We start from the raw sequence: 9,123 nt of genomic DNA on the forward strand, positions 1-9,123 counted from the left end.
TAACTCCGCGCTAATTACGCCTTAGAGTCTTTCGAATACAAAGTGCCATCACTCCCAAATGAACTCGAAAGTAGAAATATAGATGTTACTAGGGGAACAAAGCATGCGCTAGCTATTCGTGATATGCTATAGGAAACAGTTGTATGAACAAGCTTCTAATGTTTTGTTTGGTAACTCAATTTTTGTTTTTATTGTTTACCGTTTTTCTTTACGCACACAGGATCGTTGATTGACATGTTGCCTCGATTCAGTTTTTATACCGAACCCTCTAATCAGGTAAAGAATTCGAGCTTTTCCTTCAATTAGGTGAAATTTGTTCCGCTGCTTTTTGCCAAGGCTTTGTCGAGCTGCAAATAGCGTTTGGCCTTATCTCCCCTTTTGTTTGTGACGCGAAGAAATAGAGATTATTAATATTATCATCATTATACCATTGGGTATGGTTCTAAGGATAAGTTGTCACTGGCTTTCGTAGACGCGCATGAGGGAAAACGCGGAAAGTGCTTTCCGCCGCTCCGCTCGCTAAAAACAGAAGGCGATAAAGCGAGACGATATGTCGCCGAGGTCACCCCACACTCATCTACAACTCAAAAAGTCGAGTTGCTAAACCAGAACCGTCGCCAACGTCGTCCGCACATCTCTAGAAGAGAGAAAGAAAAAAAAAAATGGCGGCATTTACGAGTCGTTGACACGTAAATAAACGTCACGTGACACGAGCGGACGAATGACCGTCGTTGCGGCGTCAAAGAATAGGCCGAAAAGAGTGCGGCTACTCTGGCTCACGAGCGACTGAAGAAAACCACACCCCCGCCGACCTTGAGTCCAAAAATACAGGCACTTGCCTAAATTTTGAAGAGAGAGAGAGAGAGAGAGAGAGGGAGAGAGAGAGGAAAAACGACGAATGTAACAACAAAATTAAAGGGAGGACTGCGGTTTCGAGTTTGGCAGCGACTGCCGCGTAATGCGCTCCAAGTGTTCGGCCGGAGCCCTTGGCCGCCGTTTCTTTCGCCGGAACCAGACCCCGGATGCGACGACATCGTCGTTCGGCTCGGGAGCCAAGTTAACGAAACGAAAACAACGTCGCAGGGTTTCTGGAACTGGGCCTCCTCCGCGGCCGAGTCTCAGAAGTCTCGCAATTCTTGTCTCGCGTCCGAAAAAAAGGAGGGGGCAAAAAAAGAGAAGAAATTAGGAAGAGGAGCAGTTTTGACGGTAACAGCTTTGGTAACAGCGCCAGGAACCATCTCGCTGAACTGGCTGAAGAGTGCGACTCGTTGACGGACGAAACAAACGTTCCCACAGTTGCTTCGTTTGCCAACAAAGAACACGAGGACACGCACACACAGCTCGAAAAAGAAGACCGATGCTTCTCAGGAGCCCGGGAGAAAGCCACGTCGTGTCAACAGAGTGATGACCCGGACGCCCCCATTAAGACAAAATAAAATAAAATAGATTTGTTTTTTTGTAACTTAATGTCACATGACATTGCCGAACGGATTGTCAAATGCAGCGATATCTTTCGGAGGTTACGCAGTAATTATACATTTAAAATCAGCGACGTAAACACGCGGCAAGCGTGCAGAGAGTCATGCGGAGAGGCGAAGAAATAAGCAAAAGGTACGACTGTAGCCAAGCACAGTGCACGCAGCGCGCGATGGTTGATGCGAATACTACATTCGTGCTTTTGTTTTTACGCTTCGTGCATTCAGGTAAACGACCGCATCTCGGAGTGGGCAGAATTGAGAGACAATTGAGCATATTGCAGATAAGCGTAAGCGCGTTCACGCGTTGGTATAAGGTCTACGTGCCATCGGAAAATGCACAAAGCACTAAACAAAGCACTTTTCTTTTTTCTATGAAGTAAATAAGATGTAGGCGATTTTAATAAAATTTATTTCATTGTTTCTAATAAGACATTACTTTTTTTTCTATATTTTTTTTTCTTTCACGTTCTGGTTTGCTCGCAATAGGACGTTATGTAACTGGCGAACGAAGTGGAAGGTAGACAAAAAGCTAAATGATCCGATGTGCTCACGAGAGCGCGCTTTGTGCTCGTGTTCGGCCTCAAAAATCTTTCTTGCTCGGTGTTTTTTTTTTTTTTTTTTTTTTTTTTTTTTTTTTAGTGCAAAGCAAGTGCATTTGGAAAGCATCAAATGATAAACAGACGGTAAATAAATACTTTTTGTTTAAAATTATTTTTCAAGGAAAGCTCCGATTTAAATCCTATAGGCACACTGGTACGATTTAACTAACGATACAAATCATGGTATAAAATATATTGATTTTTATTCTCCAACCTAACGCTCGTAATCGCCACAACATTAAAAAAAACAAAAAAAAAACAGTCACCGAGTTTTGGGTCGGATGCACCAATACGACTGAGCCAAAGAATTCAATCAGCGTCGCTGCCCGCATGGTCCAGTTGAATAAATTTAACTAACAAACTCAATCGTCCACGCGCGTTTCACTCCCCCATAGCCCCAAATGGTGAGGCGTCATTAATGTACTCTTCGCACGCGAGTCGCGGGCAAGCGGTTTCCATCCAGCCCACGGTGATCCAGCCGTATACATATTCCAACTGAATGTCCGATCGAACGAGCTGGCACAAGCGGTAGGAAACCAAACTCCGTTTCACGATGGACCACAGCGAAAGCCGTCCGTCGTAACACGCCAACTCAGCGCGTTTGCTCTCTCAAGACGGGTGGGCACTGCGGTGTCTACACCCGCGCGAGTGCGGTCGTGTATACACTCCGTGCGACACGACTGGCGCGCCGCCGCGCGGCCGGTACTGAAAGTAGGCAGTGAGAACCCCAGAGAAAACGAAACCGAAACCACGCCGCGTTGGTTGGTACGCATTGAAGTCGGAGCGGTGCGATTGCGCCATTAAGTGCTCCAATAGTTATGCGTCGTATCTCGTGCGGACAAAGTTTCACAGTTTTTCACCTCGCCGATGTTTTGTGGGACAGCGACAACGATGGAGCCGTGCCGTACGACGTGAGAAATTTGGTCTCCCGATCATGTCTGCCACTGTGTCGGCACGGCTGACATATTCTACACTGCCGCTTAGCGCTCTGCGTTTGTTTTCGTACCAGTAACGCCTATATGTGTCAGCGCCTATGGGACGAACTGAAATGCCATCCCACACTGGCGGTTATGCAGTGCCAATTTAGTTGGAGGAATGCCCTCCAAAGAAGTTTCGTCCCCATCGTACGTGTCGATATTTTCGGACAAGTATGGCACGCAATCTTTACTTCATGAAGAAAGATTCGAACAGTAAAAAAGTGACAAATATAAATCTAAAGAAAACAACAATGAAACTCGAAATCACTAAAGAATCGATGTTTGAGTATGGAAGTTTATGTGGTGAGCTTTCTTTCTTGATCAGCCTCCTTTTGGATGTAGAAACGCTGACACCCCGAGTTCTGTCGACAACATTTTTTTTCTCGGCTTTAGAGCCACCTATTGCAAAGTCGTTCGAACTGGAAGTACCGTCCGCTGGTCCCTTCCTACCGGTAAAGTGTGCACCTCCCACGATGAGTGGTATTATCTTGACAGCCTTTGACGATCAAAGCCAGTTCCCATTTAGTTACGCCGCCCAAACTAAATTTCCACCTGCACTCTAAAAAAAAAAGGCGTCATCTTAACACTTTTTGGAGTGTAAATGGTTTGTCGCAGAATCCACCCTTTTTTGAGAGTTAGGGTTACTCTTCGAAAGAAGGTGTTGACTTTACTCTTTTAGGAGTAACAAGGAGTTACTCTTGACAAGAGTTACAATTACTCTTCAAAACGAGGTGTTGACTTTACACTTTTGAGAGTAACCAGGAGTTACTCTTGACGAGAGTTAGTGTTACTCTTTTCTAGGGTAAGGGTTACTCCTTGAAATGAGGTGTAAAATCAACACTTTTGAAGAGTAGCATAGACTCCTACAGGTGGTGTTGTACGTACCCTCGAAGCGAATGTTGTGGCTACTCTCTTAGGTGCAAATAGAACAACTCTAATGAGTGGTCAAGGCTACACTCTCATGCCAAGAGTTATTTTAACTCCCTCGTAAAGGGTAACTTCAGCTCCATAAGAAGTGTTAATTAAGCTCTACGTCAGAGCTAAAAGTACACTCTGTTAGGTGTTATCTTTTCCCTTTCATGTAGTGTGCCTGAACTCTATAGAAGGGCAAACAAAGAGCTTCCAAGACATTGAATCCCTTAAGCAAGGTGTTTATTTCCCTCGAATATGGGCATTTCTTGTTCACAGCTACAACACTCTGCAATGCACGGATGCGAATGTCCGAAGAGAATTCTGCATGTGCTCACAGGACGAAAGGTGTTGCTTGAGCCTTTTCAGAGGGTGCCCATACAGGCCCTCATACAAGGTCGAGTGAAAACAGTAATACGGTGCTCGTTAAAAAAACAGATTTTAATGTACATGTAAAAAAATACACTCATTTAAGATCTCAATCTTCCAGTTTTTAAATTAAATCTAGTACCAAGAATGACTTGGTCTTGTAGGTCAAGCCAATGAAGTTGCCAATCACAGCAAGTGACCAGGATGCTTTTTGGACAGCAGGAAATGTCATGGACCCAGTATAGCACAAGAATGAGCGCAATACCGGCCATAATGTCCGTTACCTCGAAGGAGCAGTCCTCCAGCACCACTGTGAGTGGTGAACTTGAGGCCCCTCCCCTGACTTGCATCACAGGGAAGGCTGGCTGGACATGATCCTCCTCCTGTGAAGAAGAAACATGGGCAATTTGTAGTATTTGAAAGGAAGATAATTACCAAAGAAAGTCTACTCAGTCTCCTCGGGGTAATTACAGCAATTTCAGGGTGTCTAGCGAATTATTATTTTGAAATTCCCCAACTTTTCCAGATTTTCTCTGACAATTTCAGGTGAAATTCCCTGACCTCTGTAGAGGCGGTTCAATATATGAGACCATTACAACACAAGGCATTGAGCATTGAGCACTGTGAGCAAATTTCTAGAACCACGGGTTTTTCGAGTAATTAAGCAACTGCAGTGGTCCCCAGATTCAAACCCAGGATCTCTGCATGACACCCAGGAGTGGTGCCCACTCGGCCACCACATCATGCGCGGCAATATATGTGGCCCCCTCGTGGGCCCAGAAAAATACAACACAATGCAAATAGCACATCAAGTAGCACACCGTTAAAGGGACACTTCAGTAAAGTGACAATTTGTAGATGAAAATATTTGTTCATGTTACACCAGCACACAATAAGAGCAACACCATATCCTGCCTTTTGCTATAATTTTGGCCTTTCAGCTAGCTCAAAGATTGAAGCCTAAACTTTCTTTCCCCACTTCACACCATTGTCTTTATAAATTGCCAGAATTACCAAATAAGCACGACAGGCTTATTTGCATTTTATTGTATGTATCTCGGTATGCTCGGAGTCTGCTGAGGTAGTGCATGCCTATATAAAACACTGTTGCTTGTTGCTTTATTAGAGCATCTTTTATAGAGGCAGAAGGCATAAGACCAATACTGCCTGTCAGCCCAGCAACAGGTGCAGAGCAAGTGTTTGAACATCTCCTTCACCATATTTAGTCACATTATAATATTTCTTAAATTTTTTTGGCAAACCAAGTTTTTAAACAACTTCATCTTTTTAAAGCTACTCTTCTGATTTCTTTCAATGCTTTTTGCGTGTTCTTCGAGTTGGTGATGATGAATCTCTGTTAAACTGCAGGTTTCTTTTTTTCTACGAGATGCCAGAGAGGCTGCTCTTAGAACAGCCTCCCTGGCTGCTTTTGCTTCACAGGTACCTGCGAGCAGGGTTCTGAGTTACCATGCATACTGAAATTGACATGTGAGCCAGTTTTCACTTCGTTTAAGAGGTTAGAAATTATATCAGAATGGTATACCATACCTTCTCAATCAGAGAAGCTGGTGAATCCTTCAGCAGGGCTGCCAGGCTCTTTACCACCTCCATGGCAGGAGCTGCAAAGAATGAGGTTGCTTAGTTTTCTGATGGTAAGTGTATTCTTATATGGCAATAATTCCTAAAATTCTATGCCAAAACACTATGAAATCAAGGCAATGACCACCACCCCCCGACTGCATAAAAATAAATATCAAGGCTGGGATAAGAAACCCATATGTTTTATTCAACACAGCTGAACGATCACAATAATGCAGAATCCAATCAAGAAAGATATACCCAACTTTTTTGGACCTAATAAAAAAAACTATGCGTTGCAGAAAGCTGAAAGTTCACCAGCTTTACTGTAAAGTCAGCAATATTAAAAATGAGTAAACAGCTTGCTAAGTGTCCTTAGTTAATACCAGCACACTCATTTGCAAGACAATAGACCATTTTCGAAAATCTCAGGAGCCATTCATAGGATATACTTGAATAGTTGACTGGGGCTTGCTTTTTTGCCGATTGAACAAGATTCCGAACCAAACACTTAGGCAGCACTCATGGCTATCTCGCTCAGCCACAACCATCCAAAACCATTAGTACCCCTTCTGACATGAATACCAAAGAGAAAGATAATCCACATCGCTCTCCCTCTCTCTCTATTTTCTTCTTTGTATGCAATGGCAGCCGTAAGTGGTTGCATTTATTTATGGCATCCCCAAGTTATTACCCCCTGACAGTGGCATCGGGACAAGGGTGCAAGGGGAGGGGGCAGTTGCCCCCCCCCCTTTTTTTTGACATTTGAAACAATTATAGCAGACAATATGGGAGAGAGGGATAGGGCTTAGCTTCCCTGCACATCACCCCTCCACCTTCCAAACGGTAGCAATTTAGCTGGCCTCTGCCCACAGTGGCGAAAGACATAGCTCTATATTTATACAGACTTTCCCGAAGGGTAGGATGAATGCAATTTCTTAACAACTGGATTTGTCCAAGTGGAATCGTCCAAGTTTTTATAGATTAATTAGTGTGAACAATCTATTGTGTTTCAGAGCTGGCTGCCGTATACTATAGTTTATTTTACACCTTTACAAAAAAAAAAGCTAGCAAATGCATATAACATCTCAGTTTGGGGAGACCATTGACTAAATGTAATTTCAGCTCTACAAGGAGCTAATTTGCTATAAAGTACCATTTAACCTGAATAAAAAAAATAAAAAATTATACATACTAAAATGCACAAATTCTATAAAAATATATATATATACATATATATAAATATAAAAGTAGCCCAACCCAAGAACACACAGGTTGTGATTCGCAAGAGTTAAAATAATTGATAAATGTGCCACATGTCAAAACAAAGAATGCATTATGGCCTGCTTAAGCTCCGCCACAACCGACACTACTAGATAGTCAGCAAGCTGTTCATGTGTGCCACTTCATCATGCAGCTAGCTGCACAATAGATGTGCGCTCTAAATTTCTTGGTGCATGTGAATGAACTGGTTGCGCCACTCTGAATGCAGGTGCAGGCACATGCATTGCAAGGTCGAATTTAGAGCTCTTTTTTTCTTTTTTTCAAATAGTAGGAAGGTGAATTTATAAATTGCTTAGGCCTACTCTTGCAACATCATAGTGACCCTCAACCCTTCATCTAGCTTTAAAGGGCCTCTAAAAAAAAAATTATTTTAAGCAGTTTGGTTGGGACGCGCGTGTCAAAAGAATTTTATGCGAAAAAAAAATGTTCAGAGCAATATTGACGGCAAAAGATTGATTTCAAATTATGCGGGCAAAGTCGATGACATGACAGAATGGTCATTTGCTCTTTCCACCTCAACGAGATGGTCATTCGTTCTTTCCACCTCAACGTGAAGGTGAAGCCGATCCACCTTTCCTCCACACGCCCAAATGCCAAGAGAAAAGCAGTTGAAAGGAGGTGACTACTGACTTAATTGCAAGGCACCTCGCGCCATCAATATTTCTGTAAAATAAAATGTTTTTTTTTTGCTTCAATTTTCTTTGACACGCGTGCCCCAACAAGACTTTAAAAAAAAATTTTTTCAGGTGTTTTTAAGAATTGATAATTACAAACTTGCCATTTAAGTTCAACCTATATTTCTACGTTGATTTGAAAACAAAAAAAGAATGTTTTAAGACTTACGGTATTTGCGGCACAGAAATATGTAGTCATAAATGTACCCATATTACCTCCATATTATTTACAAGTTAAAAATCAAACCGCTAGCCTCCCTCTTCAGCTAACCAGTGTCAAATGTACTACTAAATTAACAGTCCAATAAATACCCTGTTATACGAAAGAACATAACAGTTGAACAGAACATGACATTTGAATGAATCAAGAATTTAAAATAAATCAGTCACATAACAAAAAAACTCGTTGAGTAAAGATAATTCCTGGCAAATACATTCACATATCGCAGTGACGTAACTGACACTCCACTCGCACCCAACAAGCCGAATCTTGGCAAATAAGGACTAACTCAACACTCTGTGGCATTCGGCTTTGGACCTACTGGGAGGACTTTACTACAGCACACATCTACCGCCAAGAAGACAGCCATATTTTAACAGCGAAAATGAAATAAACATGACTTCGAACACAAAAATAACCAATCATAACGTCTCTCACGGACTATTAGAATAAAAAGCACTTACAAATAGCGCTGTACAGGGCCTTTCGCCGTGGATTACACGCTGGACTCGTCGGAGATTCCCGGTCAAGAGTTAGACACAATCCAAGCTCATCAGATCCTGACAAAAAGTACATTCACTGTAAAAACAAATTCCGTCAAAATAAAAATTGTTGGCTAATTTTTGATGCCGATACAATTAGTGTTGTCTTCCATCACGGTCACAGCATTAACTATCTATCACGTGCATGACAGTAATGAGGCCCCACGGTTTTCCCCGTAACTTGACCTGGGTAGAAGCATGGCAGAAAACTGCAACTCTCAGTCAGCATGTGATGCACGGATACGGGTATTGTTCCGGAATCAAAAATTAGCTGCCATGTTGTCTGTAACTTGCGACGGCAAAAAACCGCAACTTTCAATCACAGAGTTGCACGTGACGCACGACGACGGGAATCGTTTAAATTAGCTGGCATGTTGTTCGCACCTTGAAGCAGCGGCCAGAGCTTGTTAAACTGCTAGCTGCAGTGACTTAACAAAATGGACGTCTCAGTGAACAATAAATATAGCATTTTACTAATATAATTATTGTTCAC

General features: G+C 42.5%; 1 long non-coding RNA gene across 1 annotated transcript; it reads right to left on the reverse strand.

The window, feature by feature from the left end:
• Window positions 1-4,386: 4,386 nt before the first annotated feature.
• On the reverse strand, window positions 4,387-8,598 carry LOC115326611. The gene is made up of 3 exons (XR_003919641.4): window positions 8,553-8,598; window positions 5,881-5,951; window positions 4,387-4,715 (listed from the first exon to the last, which is right to left on the reverse strand). It is a non-coding gene; the product is annotated as an uncharacterized LOC115326611 (long non-coding RNA).
• Between the last annotated feature and the right edge of the window lie 525 nt (window positions 8,599-9,123).

Source organism: Ixodes scapularis, unplaced genomic scaffold (genome assembly GCF_016920785.2).
Source record: "Ixodes scapularis isolate PalLabHiFi unplaced genomic scaffold, ASM1692078v2 PGA_scaffold3__209_contigs__length_174095766, whole genome shotgun sequence".
Taxonomy (NCBI): domain Eukaryota; kingdom Metazoa; phylum Arthropoda; class Arachnida; order Ixodida; family Ixodidae; genus Ixodes; species Ixodes scapularis.